This window comes from Hyperolius riggenbachi, chromosome 4 (assembly GCF_040937935.1).
Source record: "Hyperolius riggenbachi isolate aHypRig1 chromosome 4, aHypRig1.pri, whole genome shotgun sequence".
In the NCBI taxonomy this organism is placed as follows: Eukaryota; Metazoa; Chordata; class Amphibia; order Anura; family Hyperoliidae; genus Hyperolius; species Hyperolius riggenbachi.
This window is the reverse complement of record NC_090649.1, coordinates 149878567-149901176: the sequence shown is the minus strand read 5'-3', so window position 1 is coordinate 149901176 and position 22610 is coordinate 149878567. Positions and strand designations below refer to the sequence as shown.

Genomic DNA, 22610 nt, shown 5'->3' with positions numbered 1-22610 from the left:
ACGTCAGCATGTGCGCTGCCATTGGGAAGAGGCGGGCCACGTCTGCTGGCACATCGACGTCAGTGCTGTCCTCATCCTCCTCCTCTGCCGCCTCATCCTCTCTCCACCCCCGCACCAACTCAGCTGCGCTGTGCTGATCCCCCTCATCAGCAGCCAGGTCAGGGACCTCCACCAAGTCCTCCTCCTCCTCCCCCTCAGAGGTGGACTGCGCAGCTGGTTGCCGCTCCTGCTGGTCCAAGGCTGCCGCTCCCTGTTCCAGCAAAGCATCGAGGGCCCTGTTCAGCAGAGAAACCAGGGGCACCCACTCGCAGACCATAGCATGGTCCCTGCTCACCATGTTTGTGGCCTGCAGGAAGGGAGCCAGCACTAAGCACACCTGCTGCATGTGCCTCCAGTCATCATCGGGGACGATGGACGGGAAGTTGCTGGTCTTGTCCCTTCTCAGAGCTGCGGAAACAGTGGCCAGGGCAAGGTACTGTTTGACAGCGTGCCTCTGTTCAACCAGACGCTCCAACATCGCCAGGGTGGAGTTCCAGCGAGTCGGAACGTCAAGGATCAGCCGATGGCGTGGCAGATCCAGCTCCTTTTGCACGTCTTCCAGGCTCGCACAGGCTGCAGCCGAGCGCCGGAAGTGACGCACAACATTCCTTGCCGTTTCCAGCAGTTCGCCCATCCCCTGGTAGGTGCGCAGGAACTTCTGCACCACCAGGTTCAGCACGTGGGCAAGACAGGGGATGTGGGTCAGGTTTCCCCTGTGTATTGCGGCAACCAGATTGGCCCCATTGTCGGCCACCACCTCTCCGACTCTGAGGCCTCTGGGGGTCAGCCAAATCCTCTCCTGCTCCTGGAGTTTGGCCAACACATGGGTTGCCGTCAGCTTGGTCTTCCCAAGGCTGACCAAGTGCAGCAGCGCTTGGCAGTGGCGGGCCTTCACGCTGCTGCTGAGGCGGGGGGTTTGGCCAGGTGTGCCGGAGGATGGCAGAGGATCGGAGGAACCTGCTGCAGTTCCCCTGACCCTGCGGGGTGGCACCACCCACTGTGTTGCTGCTGCTGCTGTGCCCGCTGCTGCTCTCCCATCCTCACCCCCTTCCACCAAGCTGACCCAGTGGACAGTGAAGGACAGGTAGCGGCCTGTCCCGAAGCGGCTGCTCCAGGAGTCCATGGTGACGTGGACCCTTTCACCAACCGCGTGCTCCAGCCCTCGCTCCACATTGGCCATCACAAAGCGGTGCAGTGCAGGAATGGCCTTGCGGGAGAAAAAGTGTCTGCTGGGGAGCTGCCAGTCTGGGGCTGCGCAAGCAAGCAGCGCACGAATGTCGCTCCCCTCCTGCACGAGCGTGTACGGCAGGAGTTGGGAGCACATGGCCCGTGCCAGTAAGCCGTTCAGCTGCCGCACGCGACGGCTGCTGGGAGGCAGAGCCCTAACCACCCCCTGGAAGGACTCGCTCAAAAGGCTCTGGCGTGGCCTTTTGCTGACACGGGAATCAGCAGACACAGCAGAGGAGGCCACTGAGGACTGGCTGCCAGAACAGGCCTCAGTGTCGGCGGCAGGAGTTGCAGAGGGGGGAGGAGCAGTGCGTTTCCGCACTCCTGCTGGTGCTGCTGGAGGAGCAGGAGGGCGGGTGGCTGCTGTTGCTGCTGCTGCTGCTGAAGGCTGTGCAGTGATGGGTGTGGTGCCACTGCCAGCACCAGATGCCTTCAGCCTCTGGAACTCCTCATGCTGGTGGAAATGTTTAGCCGCAAGGTGGTTGATGAGCGAGCTGGTGCTGAACTTTAAGGGGTCTGCACCTCTGCTCAACTTCCGCTGACAGTGGTTGCAAGTGGCGTACTTGCTGTACACAGTGGGCATGGTGAAAAAGCGCCAGATTGGTGACAGAAACATCCCCCTACGGCATGGAAGCGCTGCTGCCTGTCTCCCTGTGGTGGTTGGGGGGGGGGCTTGGGTGCGGCTGGTGGTGGTACTGGCTGATGCTGCTGCTGCTGAGCCTGAGACACCAGCAGGGTGTGGGACGCTGCCAATGCTTGCAATGATGCGCCTCCTTGCAAGGCCCACAAGCGCATCCTCCTCCTCCTCCTCAGAGCTGCTGAGGACGACATCCCCTGGAGGTGGTGGCACCCAGTCTCTGTCTGTCACCGGGTCATCATCATCCTCCCCCTCCTGAAACATGTCCTGCTGGGATGAGGACCCCCCAAACTCCTCTCCTGATGCATGGATGGGCTGCTTGACTGTCGCCACAGTCTTGCTGTCCAATCCCTCATCCCCCAAAGTGCCCATCAGCATCTCCTCCTCAAGATCGCCAACAACAGCAGACAATTTACTCATGATGCCTGGGGTCAAAAGACTGCTGAATGACAGGTCGGCGAGTGACGGTGAACTGGCCTCCTCCCCAGACCCTGCTGGGCGGCTGCTGCGAACAGGGGTGGTGGTGGTGGTGAGGGTGGAGGCCTCGGATGCAGAGCTGATGGCGGGCTGCTCATCCTCCGTCATGAGTTGCACCACAGTGTCTGCATCCTTTTCCTCAATGGGACGTTTCCGACCCGGCTGGAGGAAAATGGGAGCAGGTGCTACACGCTGCTGCTGCTGTGTCTCTGCAGCGTGAGTTGCAGATGCTCCTGCTGGGCGGCGCCCAAGGCGTCCACGGCCAGTGGCTATGGGAGGAATGTTAGCCACTGACGCTGCTGCTGCTGCTGCGGAACTGTGCATGGTGGCGCGCCCGCGGCCGCGGCTTGCCACAATGCTGCTCCCTCTCCTCCTGATTCCCTTGCTGCCCTTCCCCTTGCCCAAACCGCGCTGGCTGCCACTTCCAGACATCTTCAATGTTTTGGGCGTATAGACAAAAGTTTTTTAAAAGGGCGGGTGAAAAGTGGGGTACTTTAATGGAGTGGGTTGGTTGGTGAGGTGACTGAGTGAGTGTCCCCTAGTACAGTAAGTAAGTAGTAACAGTCAGGAAGTACAACTAGCAGTTACAATAATCAGTAGTAATCACAAGTAAATTTAGTGTGTGTACACTCAGACAGTGAGTGCCCGCACGCAGGAGCTAGTAGCCTATGAACACAGTGACTGAGTGTCCTAGACTCCTAGTACAGTAAGAGTAAGTAGTAACAGTAAGTAGAACTAACTAATTACAATAATCAATCAGCGATCAGAAGGAAATGGAGTGTGGGTGGTGTGTGTACACTCAGACAGTGAGTGACCGCACGCAGGAGCTAGTAGCCTATGAACACACAGTGACTGAGTGTCCTAGACTCCTAGTACAGTAAGAGTAAGTAGTAACAGTAAGTAGAACTAACTAATAATCAATCAGCGATCAGAAGGAAATGGAGTGTGGGTGGTGTGTGTACACTCAGACAGTGAGTGCCCGCACGCAGGAGCTAGTAGCCTATGAACACAGTGACTGAGTGTCCTAGACTCCTAGTACAGTAAGAGTAAGTAGTAACAGTAAGTAGAACTAACTAATTACAATAATCAATCAGCGATCAGAAGGAAATGGAGTGTGGGTGGTGTGTGTACACTCAGACAGTGAGTGACCGCACGCAGGAGCTAGTAGCCTATGAACACACAGTGACTGAGTGTCCTAGACTCCTAGTACAGTAAGAGTAAGTAGTAACAGTAAGTAGAACTAACTAATAATCAATCAGCGATCAGAAGGAAATGGAGTGTGGGTGGTGTGTGTACACTCAGACAGTGAGTGCCCGCACGCAGGAGCTAGTAGCCTATGAACACAGTGACTGAGTGTCCTAGACTCCTAGTACAGTAAGAGTAAGTAGTAACAGTAAGTAGAACTAACTAATTACAATAATCAATCAGCGATCAGAAGGAAATGGAGTGTGGGTGGTGTGTGTACACTCAGACAGTGAGTGACCGCACGCAGGAGCTAGTAGCCTATGAACACACAGTGACTGAGTGTCCTAGACTCCTAGTACAGTAAGAGTAAGTAGTAACAGTAAGTAGAACTAACTAATTACAATAATCAATCAGCGATCAGAAGGAAATGGAGTGTGGGTGGTGTGTGTACACTCAGACAGTGAGTGACCGCACGCAGGAGCTAGTAGCCTATGAACACACAGTGACTGAGTGTCCTAGACTCCTAGTACAGTAAGAGTAAGTAGTAACAGTAAGTAGAACTAACTAATTACAATAATCAATCAGCGATCAGAAGGAAATGGAGTGTGGGTGGTGTGTGTACACTCAGACAGTGAGTGCCCGCACGCAGGAGCTAGTAGCCTATGAACACAGTGACTGAGTGTCCTAGACTCCTAGTACAGTAAGAGTAAGTAGTAACAGTAAGTAGAACTAACTAATTACAATAATCAATCAGCGATCAGAAGGAAATGGAGTGTGGGTGGTGTGTGTACACTCAGACAGTGAGTGACCGCACGCAGGAGCTAGTAGCCTATGAACACACAGTGACTGAGTGTCCTAGACTCCTAGTACAGTAAGAGTAAGTAGTAACAGTAAGTAGAACTAACTAATTACAATAATCAATCAGCGATCAGAAGGAAATGGAGTGTGGGTGGTGTGTGTACACTCAGACAGTGAGTGCCCGCACGCAGGAGCTAGTAGCCTATGAACACAGTGACTGAGTGTCCTAGACTCCTAGTACAGTAAGAGTAAGTAGTAACAGTAAGTAGAACTAACTAATTACAATAATCAATCAGCGATCAGAAGGAAATGGAGTGTGGGTGGTGTGTGTACACTCAGACAGTGAGTGACCGCACGCAGGAGCTAGTAGCCTATGAACACACAGTGACTGAGTGTCCTAGACTCCTAGTACAGTAAGAGTAAGTAGTAACAGTAAGTAGAACTAACTAATTACAATAATCAATCAGCGATCAGAAGGAAATGGAGTGTGGGTGGTGTGTGTACACTCAGACAGTGAGTGACCGCACGCAGGAGCTAGTAGCCTATGAACACACAGTGACTGAGTGTCCTAGACTCCTAGTACAGTAAGAGTAAGTAGTAACAGTAAGTAGAATTAACTAATTACAATAATCAATCAGCGATCAGAAGGAAATGGAGTGTGGGTGGTGTGTGTACACTCAGACAGTGAGTGACCGCACGCAGGAGCTAGTAGCCTATGAACACAGTGACTGAGTGTCCTAGACTCCTAGTACAGTAAGAGTAAGTAGTAACAGTAAGTAGAACTAACTAATTACAATAATCAATCAGCGATCAGAAGGAAATGGAGTGTGGGTGGTGTGTGTACACTCAGACAGTGAGTGCCCGCACGCAGGAGCTAGTAGCCTATGAACACAGTGACTGAGTGTCCTAGACTCCTAGTACAGTAAGAGTAAGTAGTAACAGTAAGTAGAACTAACTAATTACAATAATCAATCAGCGATCAGAAGGAAATGGAGTGTGGGTGGTGTGTGTACACTCAGACAGTGAGTGACCGCACGCAGGAGCTAGTAGCCTATGAACACACAGTGACTGAGTGTCCTAGACTCCTAGTACAGTAAGAGTAAGTAGTAACAGTAAGTAGAACTAACTAATTACAATAATCAATCAGCGATCAGAAGGAAATGGAGTGTGGGTGGTGTGTGTACACTCAGACAGTGAGTGACCGCACGCAGGAGCTAGTAGCCTATGAACACAGTGACTGAGTGTCCTAGACTCCTAGTACAGTAAGAGTAAGTAGTAACAGTAAGTAGAACTAACTAATTACAATAATCAATCAGCGATCAGAAGGAAATGGAGTGTGGGTGGTGTGTGTACACTCAGACAGTGAGTGACCGCACGCAGGAGCTAGTAGCCTATGAACACAGTGACTGAGTGTCCTAGACTCCTAGTACAGTAAGAGTAAGTAGTAACAGTAAGTAGAACTAACTAATTACAATAATCAATCAGCGATCAGAAGGAAATGGAGTGTGGGTGGTGTGTGTACACTCAGACAGTGAGTGACCGCACGCAGGAGCTAGTAGCCTATGAACACAGTGACTGAGTGTCCTAGACTCCTAGTACAGTAAGAGTAAGTAGTAACAGTAAGTAGAACTAACTAATTACAATAATCAATCAGCGATCAGAAGGAAATGGAGTGTGGGTGGTGTGTGTACACTCAGACAGTGAGTGACCGCACGCAGGAGCTAGTAGCCTATGAACACAGTGACTGTCTGACTGAGTGTCCTAGACTCCTAGTACAGTAAGAGTAAGTAGTAACAGTAAGTACAACTAACTAACAATAATCTATCAGTAATCAGAAGGAAATAGAGTGTGTGTACACACAGACAGTGAGTGAGTGCACACACGCAGGAGCTAGCTAGTAGCCTATAAACAGTGACAGTCAGTGAGTGTCCTACTCCTAGTACAGTATAACTACAATACTATTAGTAAAGGACAGCAGAAATACTGGTATAGATGAGAGAAATAAACAGAGGACAGCTGCCCACAGAGGCAAGGCCCCCCTGAGGCCTAAACCTGTAAGCTTGCAGCAGCTGCCTGTCTCTAATGTAACACACAAGCTACTAACTAAAATACAATGTCTATCTAACTAACAACAATATAGGTGTATATGGCAGGTGTAGGTGAGCAAAAACGCTAGGTAAATGATCACAATAGAGCACTTGCTAAGCCAAAGCACAAAGGAGCAACTCTCTCTCTGTACAAGTCTCAGGCAAGCATGGAGAAACGGAACATGGCGGCCGCTATTTATAGGGTAGGGGCTGGCCAGGGTCCCCCTCTGTGATTGGCTGCCGTCAGAGGGCCTGGGAGCCCTCTGATTGGCTCTAAGGACATCAATCTGGGCTATGACGCTATTCGAGCTCGGTACCGAGCTCGAATAGCGCCGTTTGCTCGAATAGCTCGAATAGTGAATGGGCTATTCGAGTGTACTCGGATAGCCCATTCGAATAGCTACAGCTATTCGGAGCTCGAATACCGAGCTCGGATAGCTGAGAAAGAGCTCGAATATTCGAGCTACTCGAATATTCGAGCTCTGCTGAGCACCACTGCGGAGGATCACTAAATTCCAAGGAACTGTATAGGGAAGGGAACTACTAGACACAAGGATACTGTATGGGGGGAATAGGGGGCACTAGGCAAAAGGGAACTGTATGAGGAGTGGCACTAGACACCAGGGAACTAAATAGGGACGGCGGGGCTACTGGACGCAATGGAACTATATAGAGGAGGAAAGGGGCCCTAGGCACCAGGAAACTGTATAGGGAAAGGGGATACCACTGGAGACCAGGAAACTGTATGCGGGGAGAAAGCACTAGACACCAGGTAACTGTATGGGAGGGACTAGACTCCAGAGAAGTAGACTACATTAGAACCTTTAGAAGTCCTTGTAGCAGAAACCTTGTCATCCACTAGTTTCCACTAGTTATCACTTAAGACATGTCAATGGGTACAGCTGGTGAATTGAAATGGACCAGATGCAATTATTTTATTGCTGCTCTTAAACAGTGAACAGAATTTACTGGATTTTTATTTGCATAACTGCTATTATTCACAGAGGGCTACTTACTAAGAAACAATAAAGGCTCTTGCTAGAAACAGACATGCTCTTATATGGCGCCATGTTGCTGCTTCAGTTTCAGGTCCAGATTTTGTCAGTACTTATTGTGAGAAATCTGGCAATTTTGCCCATACAGTTGAGAAACATCATATTGTTTTGCTTGCTGAACCAGCTCTTGGATCTGTTTAACATAAAGGGCTTGATTCACAAAGCGGTGCTAACCTACTTAGCACGTCTAAAGTCTTTAGGCGCGCTAACCAGGGTGCTAAGTAGATTAGCACCGGTTTTCTTAATTGAGAAATCCAGTGCTAACCTACTTAGCACCCTGGTTAGCACATCTAAAGACTTTAGACGTGCTAAGTAGGTTAGCACCGCTTTGTGAATCAAGCCCAAAGAATGTTATTATTTTAATATGCTAGGTTTAGGACTGCCGTGCTAGAAAATAAATTATGTTCTATATATTCTTGCTATCCACTGAGGGCTCCTTCATCTGTGATGAAGTCACCACTTCTTTCAGTACAGGGAGAACATTTCCAATACTTCAGTATATTTGTTGGAACACTAGAGAAATGGTATACTTGTATGTCATTTCGTCAATTGCTTGCTGGAAACAGTATGAGGGTTGTACTATATTCCCCCTTTGAAACAAGTTAACACAGTACATTACAGAGATGTAGATCCTATAGCAGTACCGATCACCCAGAAGAAGTCAGCTCTTGTTAACTTGGGTTGAGTTGGCTTTCTCTCCCATGTTTCACAGCTGCCAACATAATTAGTTTTCAAACACTTTCTAAAGGTACATGGGAGTGATACATGCAGCTTTATGTCTAAACAAGATTTTCTTTAAGGCTTTATCATAGTGTTTTACTGCCCTATAAAACCATGTTAACCTACAATTCTGTACACATGAATGTGGTTAGGGGCTGTACAGTTAAAGGTAAATACATGAATAGAATCTGCGGTTGTCTGAGATAAAACCATTATGGAGGTAGTTATAAAAGAAGCTAAGTGCACAGTGAAGCTGCCTCCTAACCACTAACAGCAAGATTGAAAAATCTCTATATGCAGTTTTACAGAGGTCTCTATAACTGCCTAAGTAAACAACACCTAATTGGCTAAATAGATCTCTCAGACCTTGTAGTTAAAGCAAACCCCAAGAAAAAAAGAAAAGAAAAAGGAATTATATGCATTGCACGAATAATAAATAGAACATAAGTCTCAAAAAAAGTGTCATTTTTATTTTCAGTTGTATAGTTTTTTTTTTGTTTTTTTTACAACATTGCTTCATACTGTCACAGTTGCAGTTTTGAACCCCCCACTCTGTTTTTTAAGCTATAAAACGAAGCAATTATAATGACCCGTTGATCTTCCCCGTGGTAAAACATTATCTCAGGCTGTCTCTCACGGTTTCTTGGCTGTTAAAGTGCTTCAGAAAACAGGACTGTATTCACCCAGTTGGGTCAAAGACCTCAGAGAAGCTCTTTTGCATAGATAACAACTGAAGTTTTTAACTCTTCCTGTGCTGGAAAACAATATGAGACTCTTTTCTTTGCTACTAGTGTTCTATTTCTTAGCTGTACTACACATACAGTTCATTATCTCAATAGTTTATTTTTGCTTCAAGTTTTGTTTCTTAGTATGAAGTCTTATAAAAATCCTATTTTTATTTGACATTTATCTTTTGCAATATCACCAATGCTAAAACGCCTCATATCCGCGGCAGAACGCTGCATTTAAACCCCCCAAATACCGTGGCAAAATTCCACGGCTTTCTAGGTCGTGGATTTTGCTGCTCGAGGAGGCAGAGCTTAGTGCTGTAGCTCTGGCTCCATTAGCGTCCATCCCAGTTGATCGCCGCCCACTCAGTGAAAGAAGACTGAGAGGGGTGGGGAGAGGCGGCGATCAGTGGGGATTGACGCGAGTAGCGCTGTAGCTCTGTTTCTATCAGGAAGCGCTCCCCACAATTTCCCCTGAGGATTTGGGGGATTAATGGCAGCGTTCTGCCACGGGAATGCAGCGTTTTAGCACTGGTGATATTGCAGAAGATAAATGTAAAATAAAAATAACATTTTTATAAGGCTTCAGACTCTCTTTAACAGGCAACCTGTCCCCTGCAATAGGTTATGCTGAAGAATGTGTGCACTGGGGGTTACATAACCAGTTAGGAGCTCAAATGTAAGGTTGAGTGGGCAGGGGCAAAATCTAGTTTCACTTGAGGCAAAACTAAGCGTTGGTGGACGCAGGTCACAGCAGTGGGGGTTTACCCACCTTGACAGCTAGAGGGAGTACAGAGGAATTATTGGGACGCCTGTGGAGAAACTGAATTTTGCTTTCACACGCTCATCCTCGCTCAAATGGCAAGAAAGAAGGGTCAAAGTAACGCACCAAATCAATGGCATGAAAAATCAATATGTATTTCATTTATCCAAAGACAATCTAAAACGATTTAAAACAGCAGAATATTAGCAGTGAGGAAATTCAGGAAAATCACAAAATAATGCAAGAATTAAAATCACAATATTTTTGCAGCACAAGTAATTACATCCAAATGCATAATTACAAAGAATTCATAGTAAGCATGAACAACTTATGATGAAAGTGCATAGTGCATGTAATCTCAAAAAGTGCTAGTGCAGGTGCCCGGTAGCAACCATAAACATAACATTCTTACTCAAATGTCTACATGGATATGAGGTTACTTCTACACAGGACAAATCGTGTAGCTTTAGCAAAGTCACAACCATCCACCTGACATTAACTTTTAAATATTTTAGCAAGTGGAAATGAAATGATGTACATCAAAGCCACTAGACAGAAAGACTATAAGCTCTGAGCAGCAGCTCTCAAAATATGGAGCTTCAAGGTAAAAGTTCTGCTCATGAAAGTGTGTTATTGTACATCGCACATCTCTCTGCATGCATAGAGCAGAAATGGGAGTTCTGAAACTGATGAGAGGAAAGAAGACTAAGAGCAAATAACATTTCTAGCCTTAGACACATTATTTTCTGCCTCAGTGTATTGCTGTGTTGTATGGTGAATGGATGTCACCTTTAATAACATCACAGGTTCATATTTTTTAATTGTACAGTAATTACTTATGCTCATCATGTATGCAAACTACATTATAAATCACAGGTCATTATAGAAATTACTGTAATTGGCCAGAAATCCATCCATCAACCTGCCAGAAGCTTCTACCATCAGACAGCCACTCATATAGGATCACTGACAAAAATCAGTAACACACAATTATTAAAGTCTTCCTTTTCTTCTAACTGCTCCTTACGTTTATTAATGTGGAAGTATTCTATCAATTCTTCTCTGGTACTGACTTTAATATATGGTACTGACTTTAATAGATGTGAATATTTTGTATTATTGGGAGCCTGGAGGCTAGCTGCCCGCACTGGCCCTGGTGCCACATCACTATGTGAAACAGAAGTTCTCCTTGCAGGACAGGGAAGATAGTGTAATTCAGTACATTTAGCCTGTGCTAACTCGGTATTGCAGATTTGGACACATCGTTGTGTCTTTAAATTGGCTGACTTGCTTCACTCTGCTGACCAGATAAACAACAGGTGCAGCGCACAAGGAACAAAGATCCGGTGTGTATTAGCCTCTGAAGTCTTTTATGACACGAAACGGCTGTCAGGCTTTTTGTCACTTGTGTTATGGGGATGCTGGGGATGTAATTAAAGGTGGTTGTTCTACGGCAGAGCTGGTGCCCAGATCTTTGTTCCTTGTGCGCTTCTACTGGTATCCGTTATCTGGAGGCACAGCTCACTCACCTATACCCTCAGAGCCATCTGTCATCTAGTGCCGATCAATTTTTCTTTTGGTTTACAAACAACAGGTGCTACTTGGTGAGTTAGCATTGCCTTTCCATGTATTTTATATAATTAGTATAAGGCCTCTAATGTCAAGTGAGCTATAGGGAAACATGAAGATTAAGGTGCCCATTAATGGTACAATCCTACGGTAGATCAATTGTTTCTGCCACGGTAATTGATCGGGAACGAACGCATCCATTAAGTGCGAATGCCCGCTAACCAATTTGTTGAGATCGATGAGATGGAGTCAAAAAACATGTCCATGAAATAAAAACGATAAAACAGATTGGCTGTTTGATGGCCATTGAGAAACTACATCTATGAAGGTGCTATGGATCAAAGTCAGAATTCTCTTGCAGCAACAAAGGGACTGGGACTTCATGGCTAACTTATGGTAGTCATATATCATTTGATGAATGGCCAGATTGACCATGAGACAGATTTCTGCACGTGGGCATGAAAGGACACTTTAACACATGGGGAGACCCTGACTGGGGTCTGTCAGGTACACCATGTCACACTCTGTTACACTGCAATGTACCCGACGCACTGTAAATGACCCACTAGTGGTGCATTGCAGTGTAGCAAGTCCCGTTACAGAGCAGTGGGTATGCCACACCGCAAAGTGCCGCTGTGAACGTGGCCTAATAGACCACATTCATATTATATTCAGTCTGCTGGTCCTCATGCTACAGGATTGTATGGAAGGGATCACAATGATTGTAAAATTAGACTGTACATTAAGGTGTGTGCGTGTGTGTGTGTGTGGTGGTGGTGGGGGGGTAAAGGTGTTCTGGCTAGAAATCACAAAAACTGACTTTGTCAGGTAACGCAGTTCATACATATGTGCTTCAACTGTGTGTGTACTGTAGCAAGTGCACCTCCTGACAACAGCTAATCTGTATTACAGAGGAGAAAACTTGAGACATTTGCAAATAACTCTGATTCTTAATGAAATGATTAAGAATTACACAAAGATCTCACTCTGTCTGAGGTAGGGCTGGTTCAGACGGACGTTTGGAGGCGTTGCGTTTGCTGGCGTCGCGTTCAGCAGCGTTCGTGTGCGTTTGGATGCGGTCGCGTTTTTTCTTCCCCTAGGGGGACATTAGACGTCGCGGTTAACCTCCCCTGGAAGCTACATGTAGCTTCCAGGGGCTCCTTGAACGCCAGGGAAAATCGGGACCCAAACGCCGCGTTTGTGTAAACGCGCTTGAAAGCTTGGTACAAACGCTCCCATTCACTTGAATGGGAGCGTTTAACACCAAGCCCTGAACGCTGGCTGTAAACGCACTGCAAGCGTCCGTCTGAACCAGCCCGTAAGAAGTCACAAGTTATCAGGAAGCAGTCAAGAGATGGCGAATTGCCTCTTACTATGCTCATGTTACATGGAGGGATAAGCAGCCCCTTAGCAAGCTTCAGCTAAGCAGCTATAATTGAAATCTTTGAGGTCATGCTACTTTAGATGGCTCAGAGCCACAAACTTTCAAGTGAATTCACCAAAAGGTTGCTCCTAATAAAAGGATGGAGAAGATTATTTTTCTAAGATGAAGAGACAGATAGCAAGACTTTTGCTTCAAGGAACAGAAAAGTCTTAAAAGGAAATCTCACCAACTGATTCCTGAACTTAATACCAGGCTTTGAAATATTTCTGCATTTTTTTTTATTTTACTTGAAAGCCTCGAGCACTAGGCACCATGGAATGAACAAATGTGCATTGAAACAGAGAGACGAGGAACCTGCGGCACGTCCAGTTCTGTGTATTAGATTCTCTGCTCTACTGCAGTACAAATCATTTCAGGATCGCTAGGGCAGAATTATGTCTGCTCACCCCCTCCCAGCAAGTTTTCAGCAACATCAGCCACCGGCTATTCTAACAGCGACAGTTAGGAAACACGCTATATCATTGTCTTGCTCTACACTTAAAGAACAAGCGACAACCATGGTAACCTAGAAATAAAAAAACACATATATAAGTAGATAAATACTACCTCTACTTACATAACAGATGTATTGTGCTATCCACATAATGATTCCTGTGAATTTCATAAAGGAAAAGCAGAAAATCCTATTCTAGGCAGTGGTCATTTTGCCAAGCTAATGCTGACATCATATCCTCCCTGACTCTTGTTTTCCTCCCTCCCTTCTCTTGCTCATTGTGTATTCATTAGCTGCCCTCCTCCCAGAGGCTTTGGACATTCCCACTGAAGTGTATACTAGGAACTACACTGTATTTTTTTTTCCTTTTCTCCTCCAATCGCTGAGTCACCTCAGCCTTGCTTGTACACACAAGTGAACAGAGGTGTTTCAGATAAGCAGCTAGGCAGGGAAATACATGGAAGAAGAGGAATATATTATAGATAAAAAGAACCCCCAGCATTCAACTGTTTGGCACTGACTACCAAAGGGCCAATGCTCCTTAAGTATGTGATAACTCCAAATCATAACAACAGAAAAAGTTTCTGCAAGTTTTGAATGCAGGATTAGCATCTTTACCACTTAATACACTCAGACCAGTTGCTGTTGAAATTAGATTTTTATGGTGACTATACCGCTTTAAAGAGGAACTATGGTGAAAATAATGCAATGAATAAAATAGCTTATTTTTCAACAATATCATTTTATAAATTATTTGCTCTGAGTTTGCATCTTGTAAAATCTTTCCTCACCCCGATTTACATTCTGAAATTTACCACTGATGACGACATTTTTAGTCTTGCTAGAATGTCTGTTTATAAAACTCTCAAAATGAACATTCCGCAAAGGGAGATACTGTATGCTTGGCAGTTGGCAACATGAGGAGATGAACTAGTCCAAAATCTGTAACAATTTCATTGTCCACTGTGACAGGAACGTAGTAGAAAAGTAATTCAGGGTGCATTTTACTCTGGGAGAAAGTACTTCTTATGAATAAGTATTCTGAATTTTCCAATTTTTTGCAATAGTGGTACTTTAATGCAATCGCCTGTGATTCCAAAAGCACTAGGTGAATATAAGTCAATGGAGGTGATTCCACAGGAGAGATTGGAGCGATTGCGATTTTCAGAAGCCCTTGTACAAAGCGATTTTGCAGTGATTTTACTATACAGAATTAAGGAAAAAAAGGAAATTGTAATCTCTGTACAAATCCCTAGCATTAAAATAATAATAAAAAATAAAGCTTCAAAAGCACCTAAAATTGATCTGAAAATTGCTGTAAAAATTGCTACCAAAAGCGTTTAGTGATTGTGATTTACGGTGGTCCCCAGGCCTAAGTGCTATGAGCTCTGGAAGATAGGTAAAAGGAGATTGATGTTTATTAGATCCATGGACACTATTTAGGAATCTTGCTGGAGTAAATCATATTTCTCATACAGAATTTTCATTATTCAGCTGAACAGTTGCACAGTTTTCGATTTGGAGTAATTCTAGCACACTTACATAATGCCAACTATGAAAAAAGCAGGATCTGGGAGGCTTTGTGACATCAGCTACATACAGTAGCTCCCTTATTCTACAATGGTTGTCACAATGGATTTTGAATGAGCCTTCCACTAGGAGGTAGCTGCAGCATCTGAAGGTCAATCGACTGCATCTATACAGGGTTTCAAAGATCAGATCTCTGGGTGTACCTTCTTTAGCTGTATTTTAATTTGCTTCAACCATATTTTCAAGTATCTTATCACTGCTGTGGAATCTAGTCCTGGGTTAAAAGCTAGGCCTCTTTTAAACTAAAGGGTCCTTCAGAATAAATAAATCCTCAATTTGGGGGTCCATCTTCCTGGACTGTAGACAGGGAGGGGTCAAGTCTAAGGGCTCCCAAAAAGTCTAATTATGGATGCCTATGGGCCTGTTTCCACTAAACACGAATTCCATCCTGCATTGTTTCCCATACAATGAACACGCTAGTGGAAACAAACCCATAGGTATTCATTGGAGTCAGATTTCCTGCATTCAGAATCTGATGACTTTTTTTTTTTGCTGCATCCAGAATATGCGAGTAGTGGAAACAGGCCCTTAGAGAATGTTCTGTTGAGCTCTCTAAGTTCTCTCTAACTCTCTTGAACCCTCTAACTCTCCATTGAACCCCCCCCCCCCACACACACACACACACACACACACACACACACACACAAAACCCTCTTTCTCTTAAGTAACTTTTTTTTTCAGCAACAAACTCTCCAGCTCTATCACACTGGTATAAAGACAGAGTTATCTCTGTTGAGACCCTGATACATGTGGCCCTAAGCTTTGCATTTTTCAATGCAATAGACTAAACATTTAACTCAACATTGTTACCATGTTTACATTTAATAGTTACAGCAAGGGGAACAAAGGTATCTAGTGTGTCACAGGCTGCTTTCATAACCAGAAAATAATTCACCTCAGCCTTAACCTTCTTAGCGGTAACCCAGAGTCAGGCTCGGGATGGAAATCCGCAGATCAGAGCGGTAACCCCGAGCTGGGGTGGTGTGTAATGTGCAGGGCTGCTGCAGATCTATCTAGCGTTATGATGTTTTGGGTCTAAAAACTTGTGAAAAAATTGCACCACTTTTAGACAATAAAATCTGGAAGTAATCATAGGGAGGTTAATCCAACCAACAAAGTCATTGTAACGCTTGCACCGTACAATGTATGTTCTCCCTGTGTCTGTGTGGGTTTCCTCCGGGCACTCCAGTTTCTTCCACAACCCAACCAAAAACATACAGATATGTTAATTGGCTTCCCCCTAAATTGGCCCTAGACTATGGTACAAACACTGCACGATACATACATAGATATATGACTATGGTAAGGATTAGATTGTGAGCCCCTCGGAGGGACAGTTAAGTGACAAGACAATATACTCTGTACAGCGCTTCAGCAAGTGTCAGCACTATATAAATACTAAATAATAATGATTGTAATACAATATGTTAAAGATGAGTTATTAGACATTTTTAAAGCATTTTACGTGTAAGGACTAGACATTTTAGTATTGCAAACTTTACATCACTTCACAGCAGAAAGCTTAACAGAAACAGATGCCATTTGCTTTCAGTTTTGTCACTCTGTCAGATTTGTCAAGTTGGAAAAGGATACAGAGAGAGCCAAGTTATAAAGACAAAAACTCTAAAAACAACATCTTAAGAGTCTGCTTCTTAAAGAGACTCTGAAGTCTCTTTTTTTCCCTGATTTGCTCATATCATCCTGTTAGGACTCCGAGCTCATCTAAAAAATAAAAGTTGTACTCACCCGGGTACTGTAACTGTACTGTAACTGTCACATCCTCCTCACACACTTCCAGATCCAGGAAGAGGAGGGACTGGTTACTGGGGGACTTCTGGGTGGAAAATAAAATGCAGCTAGAAGGAAACACCATTGGAAGTGAGCTCTGGCGGCTTTACCACCAGCACAAAGTACCTTTTACTTCTGAGAAAAAGCAATTTTCAGATTTTTAATAGCATAGGTCTACAGCTTTACAGACCCCCATGTATATTTTAGTCCTCTTCTGTTAAAAGAGGATTAGTTATTATCATGGAGTTATATAGTGCTGACACATCATCATCAGCATTTTACAGAATAAACAACTCACATTATTACATTTCCCACAGTTTCGGGTTCAGTCAATTAACCACCCTGGCGTTCTATTAAGATCGCCAGGGCGGCTGCGGGAGGGTTTTTTTTTAATAAAAAAAAAACTATTTCATGCAGCCAACTGAAAGTTGGCTGCATGAAAGCCCACTAGAGGGCGCTCCGGAGGCGTTCTTCCGATCGCCTCCGGCGCCCAGAATAAACAAGGAAGGCCGCAATGAGCGGCCTTCCTTGTTTTGCTTACATCGTCGCCATAGCGACAAGCGGAGTGACGTCATGGACGTCAGCCGACGTCCTGACGTCAGCCGCCTCCGATCCAGCCCTTAGCGCTGGCCGGAACTTTTTGTTCCGGCTACGCTGGGCTCAGGCGGCTGGGGGGACCCTCGATCAGGCAGCACACGCGGCTGGCAAAGTGCCGGCTGCGTGTGCTGCTTTTTATTTCACTAAAATCGGCCCAGTAGGGCCTAAGCGGCAGCTTCCGGCGGTGATGGACGAGCTGAGCTCGTCCATACCGCCCGGCTGGTTCTGCCAGTGTATGTTTTTGAGTTGTGGGAAAAAAGCCACACAGACATGGAGAGAACATGCAAAGATTCCATAAATAGTATCATAACCAAAAGTGCTAGCTACTGGAGATGATTAAAACATGTCAAACATGTAAATAACTGGAGTTTGCATGAAAGGAAAAGGACATTTTCAAGGGGCAAATCAGAATCAAGAACTGCAGTTTATTTAACCTACCGCTGCATCAGTTGCTATTCAATCGACCAGACGTTCTGAAATCTTATTTACTCCTTGCCAAGTTCTGGTTTAGTTCAGTCAAACTGGTAATTACATATTTGTCAATTTTTGATCATCACTACCTGCCACAGTGCTTCAGAGTGGAACATAAACACAACAGCTCTAAATGTCAGCAAAGCCAGAGCAGCAATCTAAGCTAGGTGTGGGTGTTATTCTGCACACTGTAATGCCTTTCTGGCATATTGCTTAAAAGCATTTTACTGTGCACTAAAATTATATTTTCTATTTGTAACAGCTGAAAATACAGTAATAACATTTACTTGACTTTAGACAGAGCCTTAAAGAGTAACAGTTAGGCATAAAATTGATTATCTATTTTATATGGTAAATAAGTAATAAGGAAGCTAACCAGGCAATCCAAAAGTTAAAAATCACTCTTGCTTTTCTTCTCAATAGAATATCATTTACCAGGTCCCTGATTCTTATTTGGTACATCTGTCGCAAAAGAGAAGTTGCAGTGCATGCAGATTTTTTTCTTCTTTACTTTGCTCCCCTTTTCCCCTCAGACATAACTAATGCAGCCTTATTGGCTGAAGTTTAGTTCACTCCCGTTTTCCCCTCCCACACCTATTTTCCTCTCTGATTGGCCAATATTTAGTGTGCTGAGAAGCTGAGAAAGTGACTCAGCTGAAAGCCGATCCATACAAATAAACCAGGTCTGTAAAGTCACACAATGATTTGTGAAGATGCACTTCTTACTATAGAGCTGTGTGGGAGCGTCTGAAGACTGGAAGGAGGGCGGGTAAGCATAGTAAATCAGAAAGAGGAGAGGAAACAGGGTAAGGGAGGAAATGACATCAGGATTGGCTTCACACACAGGGATGCCAAAATGACAGAAACAGAATTCTCTTTGATTCACTGAAATCAAAACGTGGACAGTGCAATACCTATGTTATGTATGTAGAGCAAGTATTTCTCTACTTATATAAGTGTTTTTTTCCTGAGATAGCGGCCCATATGCAATTCAATTTTTCACCCATGTTTTCTCCTAGGAGATAATTTTAAATCTTCTGTTTAAAATAACTGCTTAGCACTTTGCAACTAAAAAAATCCAAAAATAGGTGGAAAAGTACTTACTAAATTATTCAGTGTATTGTCTTGCTTGCTTGTGGCTTAAAAATCCTTTTATTGACAAAGTGTAAAAATATCAACATGGAGAAAACTAAGGAGAAAACGTGAATTGCATATGGGCCAGTGTATGGCTAACAGCCCCTTTTTAGGAATAAACTTGCAAAATAAACAAGTGGTTAATCTTTTCAGTAAACTGTACAAAAGTTAGGCACCTAATTGCAATGTAGAAAATGCTTCCAAATCATAGTCCAAACTGTGTAGAGTGAAATGTTGCAATCTGGGTCAGTGTATGTCTAATGTCTGCACAACTTCACCCCCATCTAATCTACTGATCCATAAATGTACTGGCAAAGTACATTATGCCTCTGGGGTAAGCATCCTTTTAAGACAGCAATCGAGTATTTTCTTTGATTTCATTCTAAAGAAAATGTATGTAAGATCAAAGAAATAAACCTTAATGTAAGAAGTACAGAAAGCTTGCGTATATGTTGGGAAATAATGTCAGTGAATCACCAGGGGTGCCAGGATAGATGATGTTACAGTATCGCAAAGGCTAAAAAAAGTGAAATATCTTGAAAAAGACAGATTTGTCATAAAAAGTTTGTATTAAAGGTATACCGTTTATTTACTTAAAGGAGTACTATCGATTGAAACGACTTTTTTTTTTAATACTCTATATTAGTGTACACATTACCACTAGTGCTAGGGGCACTCTATTTATTCACCCAGGTCTCTCTCTTGCTATCCCTGCTTAAAAATTCATTTCTCACACAGCTCATAGTAGTTTGGGTCACCCTGAGCTGCTTGGTTACTCTGTCACACAGCACACAAATATATTTTACTGTGTCACTCACAGCATGCAGCAGACATGAGGAGAAATAGGCTGATCTGAGGTGGTAACAGGTAACTAAATGAGCTGGAATATTGCTGGAATATAACTAGCTATAAACAATAGTCTGTGTTTACACTCAGTCTGGCTGCCTGCTTGTGGTGATTCACTCCAGGCTGCATCCACTTTACAAGCTGCTGAGAGGGGCAGACCACTGTCTACAATTAGCATTATTAGTATCTTTATCAGTTAAGAGAAGCAAAGATAATAAACACACATTGCTAGAATCTTTAACCCCTTACCACCATATCAACAAGATTCTTTCAGCAAGGTGATAATTAAACTATAAACTGAGGAGTTGATAGCAACTCCCCTGTGCAGACATGGGCTTAGCCCTCTGGGAGCCCTCAGCATATAGATACATTTGTATCAAACACTGACGGCCAAAACTGACGGAGGATTTTACAGCTGAGAGGAACAGCTGTGTGAGGAATCAAATTACTCCTAGTACTTGTCCTATTGTGTGCTACAACATACAGCATTTCAAAATAAATGCATACATCGATAGTATTCCTTTAACTCAAGGCAAACTTTTTCATCTTTAAAGAGAACCTGAGTTAAAGGATACCCGAGGTGACATGTGACATGATGAGATAGACATGGGTATGTACAGTGCCTAGCACACAAATAACTATGCTGTGTTTCTTTTTTTTCTTTCTCTGCCTTAAAGAGTTAAATATCAGGTATGTAAGTGGCTGACTCAGTCCGGACTCAGACGGAAAGTGACTACAGTGTGACCCTCACTGATAAGAAATTCCAACTATAAAATACTTTCCTAGCAGAAAATGGCTTCTAGGAGCAGGAAAGAGATAAAAAGGGTCAATAGTTCATAGATTTTAGCTCTGGCAGACTTCAATGAATGTGTCATTGAGCAAAAACAATAAAACAGTTGAAACATAAAAAGTAGATTTAAACATAAAATAAAGCTGTGAACTATCTTAAAAAGTCATTTTTAGGAGAAGGAAGATAGATACAATTGTTTATTTCATTAGTTTATTTTTGCCTTGGGTGTCCTTTAAGAGGTATATGAAGGCTGCCATATTTATTTCCTTTTAAACAATACCAGTTGCCTTGCAGCCCTGGTGATCTATCTGGCTGCAGTAGTGTTTGAATAACACCAGAAACAAGCATGCAGCTAATCCAGTCAGTTCTGACAAGAATGTCAGAAACGCCTGATCTGCTGCATGCTTGTTCAGGGTCTATGGCTAAAAGCGTTAGAGGCAGAGGATCAACAGGACTGCCCAGAAACTGGTATTGCTTAAAAGGAAATAAATATGGCAGCTTACATACCACTCTCACCTCAGTTTCACAGTCAAACATGATAAAATTCTGGCCATTTTAACAACATTTGTATACACATTTTTATTGCAAGCATCATTCAGACTAAGTGAACACCACTGAACCTCTAGAAAAATACTAGGCAAACTTACCATAAGACTGACTCGCTATGTAATACTTTGTTTAACATTATGGAAACACAAACTACACATTGCACACACAAAAAAGCAGACCTGTTGTCCAAATTAAAAAACACAAAGAAATCGCAAATGCAAATTTGCAATAGAACACAAAAAAAATAATGCAATTCCATTGAGGCCGGTTCTGCACTTATTTTTTGTGTTGTGGTAGGACGAGATGCTCCTGCTGCATCCCACTGCAACACCAAAAATTACAAACATATGCCCCAGCAACAGAATGCGCCAACAGGATCATATGCATAGCGCCGCCCCCTGCTCAGTGACGTACTACCTGCTAGACAGGAAGTACATCACTGGGATTCCCTGGTATTCTCGCCAGTCTGTGCATGTGCGCTGCGCTCTGCTTACATTATGTGCGTCGCCCAGAGACTTACAATACCACAAGCACTGCACTGGGTGACTGCAGAAAAAACAACTTGGAATATCAGCATAAACCTAGCGCTGAGGAGTTTCTCAGTATCTGGTACCCGAAGGGGATGCGGTAGTCATGGCAGCCGGTCATCTTATTCCCTGTTCTTACGTGACTATTAGGAGAGCGCCTGTATACTACTCTCTACAATTCCTCTATCTTGCCTGAAGATGAACACCACTGGGAACAATGTTCTTCAAGTGAAAAGGATACAGTACAGAAGAAGAAAAGAAAAGTACATTAGAAGATAGGGATGGATTACAGTACTGTATATAAATAGTTTGAGAAAACAGAGTTTATTTCATCAAAACCTATTCCATGATTTCCGTGTTTTTTTAACTGTTTATCTCTTTATGGCATTACTGATCCCTGTTACCAGGTGTGTAACTACAAATCATAAGCCCCCAGTAAAACTCTGACGGGACACCCACCCAATAATCACATCCTTACCCTTGTCTCCCCTTGGTGACCATCACAGCCTGGGCACCCATCTTGCAAGGGTCATAAAACAAGTGTGGCCATCATAATCTTCACACCAATTGCCACAAAAACACCAGATCTGAAGGATGGACCCCTTTATCAGAGGGACGGAAGTAGTAGTTGAGGCCCCCTTACAGCTCTGGGCCCCCCTGTGGTTGCAGGGGGCTGATCCCCTTTAGTTACGCCCCTGCCTGTTACCTATTCACCTGAGTTGTAGAGGCTGTTTGGTTCCATCCTTATTAAGAGGATGAGATATTGTATAACTTAACCTCTTTTCTAGGGGCACATATTAGGATAATGGTGCTTTGCAAGGTGGAGTTTCTGCCTCTTTACAATGTATCCTTTCAATATTACAAAAGTTGTTAATGGTCTGGGTTTTAAGCCCCATACTTGCTGGGTCGACTTTCCTGGGCATCTAGATTATATAATAAGACTTTGGATAGGGTTATGCAGTTATATTTTTTATATTTTATAAGTAAAAGCCATATTGCCCACCAAGCAGTGTGATGCCAATGTGCATTCATTTCAGCGCTGCCAGGCGTGACTGCTCATGTACAGACAAATACAGTTTCTGCACCTCACTTGATGCCCTGGCTTAATAATGGGATTGCATCCTACTTTGTAATAATCACTACTGTACTAAACTGA

The 22610-nt window shown here is 44.0% G+C and overlaps 1 protein-coding gene across 1 annotated transcript in view; it reads right to left on the bottom strand.

Annotated features, from left to right (window-relative positions):
* Positions 1 to 22610, bottom strand: part of SLC9A9 (solute carrier family 9 member A9) — a 954803-nt gene that overhangs the window by 144399 nt on the left and 787794 nt on the right. The window lies entirely within an intron of this gene.